General features: G+C 39.0%; 1 protein-coding gene across 2 annotated transcripts in view; it reads left to right on the forward strand.

Moving 5' to 3' along the window:
• The window catches only part of LOC136876032 (E3 ubiquitin-protein ligase ZNF598), a 210,503-nt gene that overhangs the window by 118,607 nt on the left and 75,429 nt on the right, over positions 1 to 16,467 (forward strand). The gene's annotated exons all lie outside the window — the stretch shown is intronic.

Genomic DNA, 16,467 nt, shown 5'->3' on the forward strand with positions numbered 1-16,467 from the left:
TATTGTCCAATGGTAAAGTTCAATGTTTCACTGACATAAATATCAAAAATTTATATGAGACTGTGCATAAATATTGTGCCTGAAATGTTTTACATAGCAAGAGAAAGAGAAAGAGAAAAAAAAAAATCACTTGTTCCATAAACTTAATCAGAGTTCTGTGCCAAAAGTTTAAAATTTCGCCAAAGTCATTGAATTGAACTTCGTAAAATTTTAACACATTCACTGAACTGGAATTAACGTATGTACTATGCACTTTTATTTGAATTAAGATATCGCTGATTACAAAGTTAATCTTTATCACTTTACTCTCTTTAATCGGGCCCCAACGTCACGGGTGCCACTTTACCATTCACTACGTTCTCTCTGAAACAGGAACACCCGTACTTCAGTTTATCGGAGAGCATGAGAAACGACAAGGCGTGTACGGCCCATGCTAAGAGAGTGAGAGAGAGAGAGAGAGAGAGAGAAGGGTAGTGAAAATTTTTTTTAATGATTAAGTGGATCCTTCAGTTTATTCAATAGATATGCAAAGAATTATGTCACCTTTTACAGCTGAATCGTGGAGTTGTCCTTGAAGGCGTGGAGGGGACGTCGTCCTGTGGCGGCTGCGTCGTCTTGCGGTCGGCGTCGGCGTTGTCTTCCGTCGTTGGTATTTTCTCTGTATTAGTGTTGATGGCGACTCGAACCTGAGGCAGGAACGGGGAAATGTGGAGCTTCCACATCGGACGTCATGGGACTCTGGTGTGACACCTCTCTAAGGCGAAGCACACCGAAATAGTTCCCACAGTCAGTGATGTTGAACGCACTTTAGCAGCAAGGATAAAGTCAGAGTCACAGTTCCAAACGAAAACAATCTAGGACCTTCCGAGGTGCAGTGATTAAGCACTTCACAAAGAAAATTGAATTCACCGGGTACAGTCTCTGCACTGTACACCATGAGCACAATATTCACACACTTGTTGAAATAAACGACAGTCCAAGTTCTGTTACGTCGTAATTTTTAGAAGATTATCACTGGCACTTAAGATCATACGTGATTCTGAACAGGTTATGATGGGAATTGGCATGGTCCCTCGGAAAGAAATGACGATACCGTATTCCACAAGTTAATACTGTCTTTAAGAAGGAATGTTGGCACAGTTTATTACGAACACAGTTCAACGGATAGACACAGTCTTTAAATGAAATGCAGGCTGGCACAGTTTTATTACGAACACAGTTCAATGGATAGACACAGTCTTTAAATGAAATGCAGGCTGGCACAGTTTATGCTAGAAACACTATCGCTGTTTTCACACAGTCTTTAAATGAAATCAAGGTTGGCACAGTTTATGCTAGAAACACTATCGCTGTTTTCACACAGTCTTTAAATGAAATCAAGGTTGGCACAGTTTATGCTAGAAACACAGTCTTTAAATGAAATCAAGGTTGGCACAATTTATGCTAGAAACATTCATAGTCCACAAACGAAATATAATCGCCCAGTCGTACAGACTGATAAAAACGAAATTACATTTTTGTTCATGCACAAAGTTCAAGCCCACGGAGAAAGCTTCTAACACTAATGTTTCTGAACTCAAGTATACAGCCGGACCGAGTGACGAATTATATCGCGACGTGCTTGCTTGCACACACACACTGAACTCACGGCTTACTGCCGACTCTCCTCACTCTCTCTGCCTACGGCACACTTCAGCTGCACACTGCCCACACTGCACACTGTCTGCTTTACCCCAGGCTGGCGATTCGCTTATATTGCCGAAGGTCGGTGGGCGTGGCTACACATGTGGGCCCCAAGAAAATTTTATATCTTGGCCATCTTTACACCGATTGACATGAAATTTCGGCTAGCAGCGTTCAATATTCCTGCCTGCAAGGTGACGTTATTGAAATATTGATATCACATTTCGTTCATGCTGCAATGCTTTGGAACACGAAAGAACCTTCTGCGTGACGTCGCTTGACCTTGGCCGGTGTTCTGGAACAGCGCGAGCTTGCTTGCAGTTCCCACAATGCCTGTGCGCTTGGCGCAAGTTTTAAATGCTTACGGCCGGGTGTTAGCGAGTTCCTCTTAATAAATGAATGAAACGTGAATGCTCGTAGGGCGTTCCCGTTCATTGAAGGTATTATCAGTAAATACAAACATCGTCCTATAACCACTCTAAAAAAAAGAAAAACCCAAAGTTTCTTTATTTTCTACCTTTACGTTCAATAAAGATATTTATAAGGTCACTGACATTTTTAAAAAACATGTTAAAATCTCCTTCAGAACCAACAATAATAACGCTTAAGTCTTACACAACTCATCATCTGTTAATAGAACTGATTGTTTTTCAAAATCCGGTGTATATAGGGTAAAATGCAAGAGCTGCAATTTTTCTTATGTTGGACAAACAGGAACAAGCTTTAAAATACGATACATATAACATGTCAACGCCCTAAAACACATATTTTCTGCAGTTGGTCAACACATGAATGATTATAATCATAAATTTACAGACATTAAACATGATATAGTTATTCTCAAAATTATGAATAAAGGACCTCTCCTTAACATAACAGAGAATTGCTTTATAAATCTAGACCAATATTTTAATCCAAACTTCAACAATCTTAACGACATTTCCAAATAATTGAACATTCTTTTTGACCTGCTCATTCAGCTTTTCATACAATCGAAATCTAATTTTAAAGGTCCGTTTTTCATTCTATTTATAGTACTTTTCTTAAACAATCTTCCATATTCTCACATACCTCAGCCCCACCTTAATATCCTCTCCCCCTCCCCCTTTTCTTCTCCTTCTGTTCTTTCTCTCCTTTCACCTCCTCAAGATTTCCTTTGAACCTCACCTACCCCCATTTCTCTCTTCAGCTTATTACAACATGCGTAAATTCCCTTATGACATATTTTATTTAAATATTTTCTTCCACCTGTTTAATTTTCTTTCTTTTTTTCTTTCTTTCTTTCTTTCTTTCTTTCCTTGCTGTCATTTATTCAGAGTCAAATGTATGGTCCGCATTGACTGCAAATTTCTATCCACCTTTATTTAACTCCATATATGTTAATCCTCCTCGCGTAACATCCATCGTCCTTCAAGATTCTAGAAACAGGAGAGCTTTCTTCTAGCATCTTACTTTGCATCGACATTTATTTCAAGTTTATAAACATCTTGAGAAGACAATGTTACGGTACTGTAATTTCAATTGATCTCTGAATGAACAGCAGCATCGCTTGAAAACCAAATACCTCGATACCAGCTACTTTCCTATTCACTTCATTTCTCATCTTGTCCTTTCATCGTTCTAATGAATATCATTCTGCTCAAGTCTCTAAACCATACGTGAGTAAGTGTGGTACATTTCATTCACTCCTCTGCTCTACAAATTTGTTTTCTACCTTTGTTAATTTTGCTGAATTTTTTCCTTCTGTTCCTCTATCTGTTTGTTAAGTCTTTAATTTTGTTTAAATTATTCGTTTAACTGTTTGCTGTGTTCGTCCATCCTTTTATTAGCTTGTGTTGATTCAATTCCCTATTTAATTCACATTTAGTTTGTTTCAGTTCATTTTTTAATTTCAGATTTACTATCCTCTATTTTACTTAACATTAACTGCATCATTTCTAGTAACTGATTATTATTACTTTCATTGTTAGGGCTAACCTCCGCCTCGCTCCCCATCATACTATCGTCTGAGTCTATAGTAACTGCATCCTTTCAACTCTTACTTCCTTCGCTATCTTCGCTCCTATTATCTGTTTCCTCCTCTACGCACTTATCTACCTCTTCCTTAGATATACTTAAAGCACTACCCTTCAGGACGTGCCCACTACGCAGCGTCATGTTTTTCTCCTCTTGCTCAGCCGTGATACCCCCAAATCAAACAAAAAACAAAATACACTGTGGATATAAAACAGTTACCCCCCAAAACACTGATTCCATCTTCTTTAGAGCTGTTCTATTTAAGTACTTAATGGTTTCCGTGCTTCACGCTTGTGCCGCCAATATGTGATGTGTCGGGTCACCTTAATTTTAGTATAAATAAATGTTCGCTTATTTACTTCTCCATATACAATATCCCATGGGCGCCAGCCTTTAAATTTATGGCTTGAAGACGATATTTGACCATTAGTAATAATAATAATTTATTTATCGTATGATGAAAGGAGTAATATAAGCTATTTACAAAATATGTACGAAAATACACACATATATACACACAATCTCAAGTTCATAAAAATATTCACAATATTATGTCCAAATGGTTAATCCACTCACTGGCTTCTTGTGTTAGGTTGTGGAGATTTTTCATTGAGCCTCGGAGGGGACATTCGAGCACTATATGATCCATGGGTTGCTGTTCTTCACCGCAGTCCCAATGAGGAGAGGACTTCCATTGCCAGTTGTTCAGTATTGCTCTGCATCTTCCCTGGCCAGTCCTTATCCTATTCCGTACACACCATTGTCGTCGTCGAGATGAATGAAAGCCTGCAGGCTGCTCCCAAAAGATTTTAACTCATTGGGCCCGAGCCACGGAATCATTCCGTGCTTCGTCTTGGTGGACCAAATGCCAGACAACGGAACTGTTCCGTTGTCTCACTTTACTACGTAATTCAACTTTTCGTGAAGTGATGGCAGAGTGAGTTGCAGTTGTGATTTGTGTAGGGACTCTTTCTTTTCAGTGTTAAATGCTCTTTGCTAACATACACTGACTGAGCAAATGTTATGGGATAGCCGAGCACTGATGCGCAGGTGTGTTGTCTGCGCACCACACGCCCCCTGTGCCAGCGGCAGTTGTGTAGGAGACCTTGTGAGCAGTGGCTATGCATGTGACGGGTGTAACATGGAATGTCGTCGTGAGCTGACACCGTTCGAACGGGGTATGGTGGTAAGTGCCCGACGGATGGGAAGTGCGATTTCGGAAGTGGTGCGGGAATTCTGCTTTACACGATCAACCGTTTTCAGGATGTATCGTGAATGGTTGAATGCGGATGTCACCGTCCACAACAGACGAACAACCGGCCGTCCAGCCACCCTCGATGACCGTGACCGGCGACATCTGAGACGGATTGTCAATAGTGACAGACGGGCAACCGTGCGTCAAATCACTGCTCAATTCAACACAGGCTGTGCTAGACACGTCTCCCAGTGGACAATCCGTAGGAACATGGGTTCTATGGGGTATGGGAGCCGGCGCCGCACACGGGTGCCACTGTTAACCCAACGTCATCAGAGACGACGCGCATTTGTCGCCAGTCACCAGGGATTGACACTGGAACAATGGCGTAACGTGATATGGTCGGACGAATCACGATTTCAACTGCACCGTGCCGATGGGAGGCATCGTGTATGGCGCAGACCACACGAAGCGATGGATCCTGCCTGCCTCGAAGGTGTGGTCCAGGGCGCTGGTCTGGGGTGCATTTTCCTGATATGGAATGGGCCCCCTAGTTGTTCTGGAAGAGACTTTGATTAGTACACGGTATGTTGAGCTGCTCGGAGACAATCTCCACCCATTTTTGGCCTTCCAGCGCCCAGACGGTTCTGCAGTGTTTCAAGATTATAACGCGCTACGACATCGCTCTCACGTCGCCCGGGAATAGTTCCAGGGACATGCAGCGGAGGTCCAACGACTGCCATGGCCACCCAGGAGTCACGATATGAACCCTATCAAGCATATCTGGGATGTCCTGGAACACAGGCTCCGTGCCATGGATCCTGCACTCACGAACAGACCAGCATTGGCGGCCGCTCTCCAAACGATTTGGTGTCAGCTGCGTCTAGAGGACTACCAGGGACTTTTCGACTCACTTCCACGGCGTCTCACTGCAGTTCACGGGGCCATAGAATGCCCAACACACTATTAGGTGACTATTCCATGACATTTGCTAAGTCAGTGTATATAGATTGTGTGCTTGGTAATATTAGTTTGAAGTGGGCTATCTCTAGACTTGGAGATTCGCTTGTAAACAAGATGGCTGCCAGTAAACAACTGAAATTTACCAATATACAACTCCTTTTAGAAAGTAATGTTGATTAGGAGTGTAATATTTCATTGAAATTAGTAGTAATATATTAGTAATAGTGTGAGCAATGCTCCTGAAGAACAAAAATAGATGTGGAAATCGAAGAGGAAGTGCAAGGAGAAGACGGTGTTACTGCTCAGCAGGCAAACTGAGTACGGACCCGTGATGCTAATAAAATGAAATATTTTTAATGTATTCCTTGTTCCGCAGTTCGTGTTTTGAAAGCCATTTATTTTCATGTATATTTAAATCTTTAATGGTCTTGTAAGTAAGAAATTTCTCATGGTATGAAGCAACACTATATTTCCTCCAGAATAATTCCAGCCCCAATGCAGTTTCAATCCAACAAATATGCAGGGCTCAATGGGTTAATTAAGTAATGATGTGTCAGGGAGTTTTGGCTCTGCCACTGATTGTTCCATGCATCTAATATTTTGAAGTGATTGTCTTGCAGGTTGATTGCTGTTCGCCACGATGGTTGTCTCGACTTTAATCGCTGCGGTAATAATACTGGACAATCTGAATGTATTGGTAACAGTGGGTTATTTTCTATATTCTTCCATGTGTTCAGCAATGACTGAGATCGTCTTAGGGGTGGGGGTAGAATGTTACTTAGAACTGATAGGCAGTGCGTGTTAGATCGAATACATCTTGTGATGAGGGGCATAGCTTGATTGAGCTGTGTGTCAATTATTTTAGTGTGAGCAATGTTTAACCATGTAGAACAGCAGTATTTTGCAACTGAGTACGAAATCGCCAGAGCTGTAGATCTAAGGACTGATGCATTGGCACCCCAGGTGGTCCCTGTTAACTTCTGTAATATGTTGTTCCGGGTTTTAATTTTAGTTCCTAGATTCTTGAGATGCATTTTGTATGTCAGTGATCTGTCTAGGGTCACCCCTAGGTGTTTAGGGTTACTGCAGTATTGGAGAATCTCATCTCTAAAACTGACCATAGGATTGTAATTTTCATGTTTGTTCCGCAGATGGGAGGTTGATACAACAGTCTTTTGAGGATTTGGTCAAAGAGTATTTTTGAAGTATTCATCGATTATCTTCAGCTTCGGGGAAGCTTTGATCCTGGGCTATCAAGGCAATATCATCAGCATAAATAAATTTTTTGGACTTGGTGTTTGGAAGATCGTATGTGTACAAATTGAAAAGGAGTGGGGCCAGCACAGATCCCTGTGGGAGCCTGTCATTTATTTTGAGCACCCTACTTGTAGAGTTTTCTGAAAACACTTGAAAATACCTTATGCTCAGCATATTGCCTATTAGAGTGGTTAGTTTCTGACAAGGGATGACATTAATGAATTTGAGCAGCAGTTTGTCATGCCAAATGGTATCCTAAGCAGCAATTAGATCTAAGAAGACACCCGTGCTTATCAACTTCTTCTCAAAGCCATTTTCAATATGAGTTGCTACTGCTAGCACCTCTTCCTCACATCCTCTTCCTGGTCTAAATCTAAGCTTGTTCTATAGGGACAACCTTGTTGATGGCTGAGGAGATTCTATTGTGAATCAGTCTCTCTAGCAGCTTGTATACGACACTAAGGAGTGCAATGGGGAGGTAGTTTTCATCTTTTGAAGGGTCTTTTTTGGCTTTAGTATAGCAATGACCTTGGTTTCCTTGAATAGTGGAGGCAGATAACCTGTTTCTACAATGTTGGAAAAGAAGGTATTCAACCATCTGACAGTTGTTGGACCACAATGTAACAGAAATTTGGGGTAAATGCCATCAACACCTGCTGCCTTTCCTGGTTTAATGCACTTCATAGCTTCTATAGTCTCTTCTACAGTGTGGCCAACGAGTGCTTCATTCTGATTGGCTCAGCCATGTTTTAGCCAAATGTCCCGTCAGCTGATATAAACATATGTATTGAGCACAGGGTAAGATAACTCTTTATGCAATTTCAGCAAAGTACATGCTATCTGTTTTAACCTTAATACACCGAAAATATGTTCTTATTAAACACGGAAGATTATTTACTATTATTAGTTAATAAATGTGTGTGAATTTACACGTATTTTTGAGGTCTGAGTTTTGAAGAAAATTACGGCGGGCTGTTATGCTTATGGTTGCAGAAACAGATCATGAAAGGCTTTTAAAATGAAATTAGGCAATTGCTTGTTTTCAGCACGTTATAAGATGCTCCCAACAACGAGTAGAGTTGTTTCTTGCATTATAATGGTAACAATAATAACAAAATGGGTTAGTAATTTTATAGAGACCAAGACAGTAAATGTCAGATTTCTCCATTAATATTCGCCGTATCAAAAACCTGTACATAATAAAAGTTGTTTAGAATATAATTTCCGATGTTTTACGCTTTGTGCGATTTTACCGTGTAAAGAAAATAACAGATTTTCTCGATTATATTATTATTCACAAATTTTCAAGTATCCCCAAAAATACCTGTTTTATCTGAAACCTGTACTTAACAAAACTTACAGGAAAGGCCACTCCCAATCATTCACTGTAAGTCTCATTCATTTTCACCGTATGAGGTATAATGACTGATATATTCTCGAATTCAAACTTTTATGGCTCTTCATCTATTTAAGGACGTGGTTATAAGTGCTGCCTAGCATCAAGTTGAGTTTTCCCATACATTATAATGATACCAGTAATAGCCTGACTCAGTGGTTGAACGGTCAGCGTACTGCCCTTCGGTTCAGTGTGTCCCGGGTTCGATTCCCGGCCGGGTGGGGTACCTTAATAGCTCGGGCTTGGGGACTGGGTGTTTGCGTTTGTCCCAACACACTCCTCTTCATGCTCAGACAACATACCACACTATCAATCACATCCCTCCATATACGATTTGCGTCGGGGAAAGCATCCGGTCGTTAAACAGGACCAAATCCACATGTGTGACGCATCTTCCACCCACAACCCCACAGTTGTGGGAAGAGCGGTAGAAAAAAGAAGGTATTGATAACAGTGATAACAATGCTTTAGCAAAACCGATAGTAGCAAATATAATATTTAAAATACAGCGGATATCTACCAGTACTAACCGAATCGGGGCACAGAATTAGTCGCACATCACGGAATTCGAACAGCGGGTGGTCGATAATTGAGTCCTGAATACAAATACATCGGGACCAGGAAAACTGCTTGTTTTCACCGGCAACAAGTAGTATTTTCTCAAACGATAAATATTAGTATCACTATACTATAATCCTAATTCCTAGTTGCGGGGATCAAACCGTAGCCATCATTAAAAGAGCACTATACACAACCCGGGGACCATGACAGTTGCTTGTTTTCACCACTAAAGAGTAGCAGGTTTTCACTATTATTTTTGTTAGTACCACGAGTAAAATGGTACAGTATATTATGCTAACTTATGTTACATTAACATAAATAGGAGCTAGGTAATACAGTTGTGTCTACCCATCAGTTAATTAGTCATGTCATTTTCTATCGTCTGCAGGTGTTCAGATTATATACATGCGGATACCGATAAGTCATACATAAAAAGTACATTTCTATGTATAGTTTTATGATACTGCGTTGTATATTCTGATATGTAAAACCATGTAACCTGATATATGGTATTGTTATAATTTTTTTAATTTAAATGACCGGCCGAGTTGGTCACGTGGTTAGGGGCGCGCAGATGTGAGCTTGCATCCGAGAGATAGTGGGTTCGAACCCTACTGTTTGCAGCGCTGAAGATGGTTTTCCGTGGTTTCCCATTTTCACACCAGGCAAATGCTGGGTCTGTACCTTAATTAAGGCCACGGCAGTTTCCTTTCAATTCCTAGGCCTTTCCTGTCCCATTGTCGCCATAAGACCTATCTGTGTAGGTGCAACGTAAATCAAATAGAAAAAGAATTAAATGTAGGCTAACTTTACAGTCATCACATACATTATTCAAGACAATGACTATACTATTTTATGCCACATGTATTATAATATAAATGTTACGATAGGCCTAGCTACCAACACAGAATTTCTAATCTCTTCAATAATTGTGACTTGTAGGCCTATACCATGTATAACTCTAAATTTTGAAGTCTTACGTCAGGTAGTCAGACTCTGAATATAACAAATACTGATAAGCCTATATACATACAGCATAAGCAAAATATATAACATCTTAAAACATTGTTCTAGTCTATTCTTTATTGAAATGACAATAATATCATTCTCCTTCATCTATCAGCTGATTGAGTACTTGGCTAAAACATGGTGACTCGACTGGCCTAGGCCACACTGTACATATAGAGTCACTGTAGTCTCTTGTAGTTGAAATAGGGCAGAGAACTCTGATGGTTGTGGAACTGACCTTTTCCTTTCATTCAATTGTTGTGTGACTTCTATTATATGTTTTTCCTTTTTTTGACCTGGAGGTAGTGATTATGTGTTTGGCCATATCATATAAGTTTATGTTACATTTTGGCCGGATGGTATTTTTTGTTGTATCCAGTTTTTGGCTTAAGGACCAGGTTTTTCTGCTGGAGTGAGTATGGTCCAAGGATTCTATGGTTTCTTGCCATTTATTTTGTCGGTTTTCATTTAGTGATTTTAAAAGGACAGAGGCAGTTGCAGGATCACCATTGTCTTCATATTCCTTGAGAAACTTTTTGCTGTCTTCATTCCAGCCAGGGATGTAAATCTTTGCGGTAACCTCTTGGTATGCATCATTTTGCTGCACCTTATAGTATACCAATAAATCTGCTGTAGTTGTTGAAAGTGGGTTTTATCCATCTTATATTGGAGTCAGTCTGCTTTGAAAATTCTGTCCAATTTGCTTTGTTGAAGTTCCATCGTGGTCTCGGGTAGGAGAGGATAATGGGTATGAACAGACCTGTCTGGAGAATTACTGGCCAATGATGGCCAGTAATGAGACTCTAAATACTCCCAGAGGTGGTGTGACAGAATGCTAACCATTAACTACACACTAACTTGGAAATTAAGGATCATTAATAAGAGTTTATGAAATTACCAATTAAAATAACTATGTATTAGGATGAATAATGTGACGGCGTATTTACGAAAACTGAACTTACGGAAACAAAAGAAAAATTGAATGAAATAAAATTTAAGAAAATTAACTGTTACAGAAGACTTGCAGTAATTTATGCCATTAGCTCACCGTTTGTAGATTCTGTTATCTGGACACGTTCGATGTAGCAGCTGATGTTTGATGGACCTCTCATACCTTCTCCTGATGGAATCGCTCACGGGTACCAGGAAAAACATTTTAAATCGTGCACGAGATCACTTTGGCTTAAATTGTGTCTGGAGCCAGGACGGTCGCATTGTTGTGCTATGTGACAATGGACGAAAGGTGTTAATTACTACAATGGTACAACTTGTTAGTTTAATGTAAAACACGAGTGAGCATTGATATGGACTCATTACTGAGATGACATTAATGGATAATATTGTAGTTTTAAGTAAATGTGCGTGTATGTGTGTGAGTGAATGTGATTGTGCTCCTGGAAGTACTTGTGGAGAAAACAAGGTGAGTAAGCAGAAGTATTTTCTAGATAATGGCTAGTCACAATACAAGTGCTATTTCTACTGATTGTAGTGACCTTGATGTCAGTGACCCGCTCCCACCCGCTCCTAAGTTGCCCCCCTCACCCTACCCTTCAACAGCGTCAGCGGGATACATTCTCAGGGAAAGTCTTTCAAGATATCGGCGAGCCTTACAGTGTTGTCATATTAACGCGTAATCATTAATGGCTCACATTGACCAAATACAATCCCTCTTTCATGATAGTAATACCTTGCACTGCATATGTGTAACTGAGACTTGGTTACAACCCTCACTAAACTCGGGCCTAGTTGAATTAAATAACATGACTTTCACATTGTCTAGACCGAAGAAAACGTATAGGGGGAGGGTGTGCTATATACTGTCGTAATGATCTCAAAAGTAAAATAGTGGCTACTTCAGACCAGACGATTCCCAATCGACCCGAGTTTATGTTTATTGAAGTTTTGGCTAACAATCAAAAAGTATTGATCGGAGTAGTTTATAAACCCCCAGACGTAAGACATATATCAGACCTTGAAATTTGCTTAGCCAAGTTAATTCCACTGTACGAAAATATAATTATACTTGGAGATTTTAATACAAATCTGTTGACTGCGACAAACGACTCCTTACATTTACAAAATATGTTCTTTAGCTTAGACCTAAACATCGTACCTCTAAATGCTACAAATCACCTACATACAGTAAACCGGACGACTCATACTTTGATTGACTTGATCATAACTAACAATACTCAGAAAGTTTTAAATCACGGACAGCTTGCAGTGCCAGGTATTTCTACTCATGATCTAATATATGTCTGCTATTCATTAAAGATGCCAAAATATGAAACTAAATATATAACATGCAGGGGTATAAAAAATCTGGACAAGGAAAGAATACGACACGAAGCATATTATCTGCTGTGGAACGATATTTTACACATGGATGATATTGACGTAAAAATAAATAAACTATCTGATCTGGTGTTAGAACTGTATGACAAATTTGCTCCCAAGAAAGAGATCCGGGTGACTCGACCACCTTCTCCGTGGTTGACTTGAGATTAAATCAGAAATGGCAAAGCGTGACTCATGGTACAGAAGGTTTCAATGAAGAGGTAATGCTAATGACTTTGAAAATTACCGCATTCTCCGCAACAGGGTTAAACAGTTAATCAGAAACAGTAAATGTAAACACATATGTCAAGTATTGAAATGCAAGAACTCGACAGAAATATGGAAACAATTACGAATGATGGGTATAGGCCGAAAGTTATTAAAGCAGGCGCCGAATGTATCCCTTGATGACGTAAATTTACACTTCACGTCGGCCGAATCCACTGTAAGAGCAAATAATAATAATAATAATAATAATAATAATAATAATAATAATAATTATAATAATAATAATAATTATAATAATAATAATAATAATTTTTATAACAGTAATAATAATAATATTCATTTTATGCCAATTCAAGATACATTTGTGTTTAAAGAGGTTGGTATAAATGACGTAGAACGAGTTATGTATTCTCTCAGATCAAATGCTGCTGGACACGATGGCATACCTCTGTCTTTCTACATATATATCATTGGCGCCATTCTGCCGATCGTAACACACATTATTAACTACTGTTTAACCCAAGGAATTTTCCCTACGGCGTGGAAGGATGCCCTCGTCATCCCAATCCCAAAAAAGGATGGACCCAGTATTCCTTCAGATTACCGACCAGTTTCTATCCTACCACCCCTGTCCAAAGTGCTGGAACGCCTGGTACATGAGCAAATCCTTACATACTTACATAAATATGCTTTACTCGACTCTTACCAATCAGGCTTTAAGAAAAAACATAGTACCATGACAGCTCTGCTGAAAGTGACAGATGACATTAGATATGCAATGGACAACAAACACGTGACAATACTTACTCTTTTAGATTTCAGTAGCGCATTTGATACTGTTGATCCTAGGTTGCTTCTTCCCAAATTACAGTCCTTAAACTTTAGCCAGAAAGTGCTGGACTTTTTTGTTTCTTACCTAACAAACCGCCAGCAGTGTGTGGTTGCAAATAATAATAAATCAATTTGGCGAACCAAAAATATTGGTGTTCCACAAGGGTCAGTCCTAGGCCCTCTCCTATTGACTTTATATATAAATGATATCACCAGATCAATTAAGCACTGCAAGTACCATCTTTATGCTGATGATCTGCAAATTTATTACCACACTAGAACTAATAATATACAACAAGCAATATGTAATGTAAACGCTGACCTTGAGCAAATTAATAGCTATGCAATTATAAACAACCTTAAATTAAACCCCCATAAAACACAAGCCATTATCATCGGTACATCAAAGAATCTTCACATTTTAAAACAAAATTGCATTCCTCCCGTAACTTGAAATAATACTGTTATACCTTATTGTGAATCGGTTTCTAACCGTGGTGTTATTATAACGGAAACTCCAAACTGGTCAGCGCAAGTTAAGAATATCTGCAAAAAGGTTTATTGTGGCTTGCACCCTTTAAAACGGTTCAGAAATGTATTCCCTCGATCACTAAAAATTCAACTTGTTCGGTCATTATTATTTCCCATTTTTGACTACTGTGATGTAATTCTTACGGATATAACAAATGAATTAAGCTTGAAACTACAACGCACTCAAAATGTTTGTCTTAGATATGCTATGGATTTACGGTATGACGCTCGAGTTTCTCCCTACTATAAACAATTATCTTGGTTACGACTAGACGACAGGCGTAAACTACATGCAAATACTCTTGTGTACCAGGTACTTTCGGAAGACATCCCTGCTTATCTCTCCAGCAATTTTCGTCACCTTGGTTCTTTACATCTCCATAATATTACATAAAATCAGTTTCATGGTCCGTATCGCACTTCAATAGATTCACAATTAAGTATTTATTTATTTTCCACCTAGTCGATACTCGCTCAGTGTCCCTCCTAGAAATACCTGTCCACCGAACAACCACATACCATCGATCATTTACTATCACCGCTTCGGGATGGTGGAATGCTCTTCCCAAAGACATCAAGGATGCTGCATCAAAAAGTATATTTAAAACCTCCTACCAGCAGTTCCTCGTTAAGTGCTTCCAGCAAGGTACAGTACCTGTATGAGTGGAACGAGTGATTGTGTGTGAAAATGATATGAGATTATTGCACAATAAATTAAATATTGGTTTAATATGATAATGTAAATTAAATTAAAAACATCCATATTGTATTTACGAAGTAGAAGTAGCCTAAAAATAGCTAGTAGTAAGTGCAGTATTTATCTTAGATCTAGTCTTGCAAGGATACATTCAGTTAAATTTCATGTAATATTTTTATTAAGCTTACTAGTATTTTTTACATTCGTATTTCTTTCGTTTGGAGATGGTTTAGGATGATGATGATGTATTGATTTTTTTTTTTCAAACCTGTATTAGGCTATGTAGGCAGTTACTTTTCTTTCTTCTTTGCGTGTATATATTCATACTTTTGTCTTAAAAATTAGTGTTATTTGTAGTTCATGGTATTTTAAATTAATCAATGTCATTATATGGAATAATAACAATATGTGTGTGGTTAAGTGTAAGAAAGGGCCAAGAGCCCCAACTTCGCCACAGAAAATAAAGGCTTTATCTATCTATCTATCTATCTATCTATCTACAGGCATCATCTCTCTTGTAAGTACCAGTCCTATTTCTGATTCGTGCGTAGCCCACTAATTGGACTATGACTTTCCTGACTTTAACACTTCCTATGATACTCATTATATAATGTGGCAATGAGCCCTAATTTCAATATCAAAAACCACCTTGGGTTATGTTCATGGAGAGAATACACTTGTATTCTTCCGTGTTATAGAATTGTAATACCAATATAAATGGTCCGTTATTGGACATTATAAATTTTCCAGCTAAAGTCTCTCAAAGTGCACTGCCATTGGCTCCAAGTAGCCTAGACAGTGGCCTCCACGGTATGTGCTAGCCATGCGTCTTGGTGGGTGTGCTATTTACCAACTGAAGAGCCCAACTTAGCACACTGGGGCAAAACGCTGCCAACCAGGAATGAGTTAACTGGAAAATTTATGATGTTCAATAATGAACCATTTATATTGGTATTATAAATTTACTCATTCTGGACAAATATTTCAGGTTCCCTATGGGAATCAACATCTATATCATTATAGAATTGTAGCGTAACTAAATACATGACAGAGGTATCTCTTGTCCTATACTAGTCAAAACCGGTCTCTCGACGTTATCTCTCGTCATTGAGATAAGCAGGTCTCAGTGAGAGTAGTTTTGAGTAGTCTCTACTACGCAGTTAAGACTTTCTTCGATGTTAACCAAAAGATAGATAGATTGATAGATGCTCTCTAGCTCTTATCGTTGACGTATATAGGCTCCAAAATCTCCCTCCATTTACCATATCACATGTTTCAGTAAGATCTGATGTTCCATCACTTCTCCTATCCCTCGCTGTATATACATCATCTTGTTCTATAACGTTCATTCACGTGCGCTATCAAAGCATCATGTAGTGAACTTTGAAAAGTAGGAGTTAACAAGTTGTAACTGTGTCTTCAGAATATGAAGTGGGGTAAGCAATATTGCAAGCTTGATGATATCTTTTTCCTGGTAATGGGCTAATAATAGCATTTTGTGTCCGGTCATCTGACCTCGGATACTGGAAATTTACTGCAAGCTATAAATTCGGGTGATGTAATACTTTACTCAAGAATTAGTCGGTTCAGAGCTCATTATTGCCATGAAACAAAGAAATGAGATGATGAGAAATGGATGACTAAAAGCCCCTTATATAAACATAATTTAAAATGACCTACCACCAATTAAATATATAAATCTTTCCAATTAATTACACAGTTTGATAATTGTGTACATGCTGTGGTGTTCACAACATCACAAGG

Source organism: Anabrus simplex, chromosome 6 (genome assembly GCF_040414725.1).
Source record: "Anabrus simplex isolate iqAnaSimp1 chromosome 6, ASM4041472v1, whole genome shotgun sequence".
Taxonomy (NCBI): Eukaryota; Metazoa; Arthropoda; class Insecta; order Orthoptera; family Tettigoniidae; genus Anabrus; species Anabrus simplex.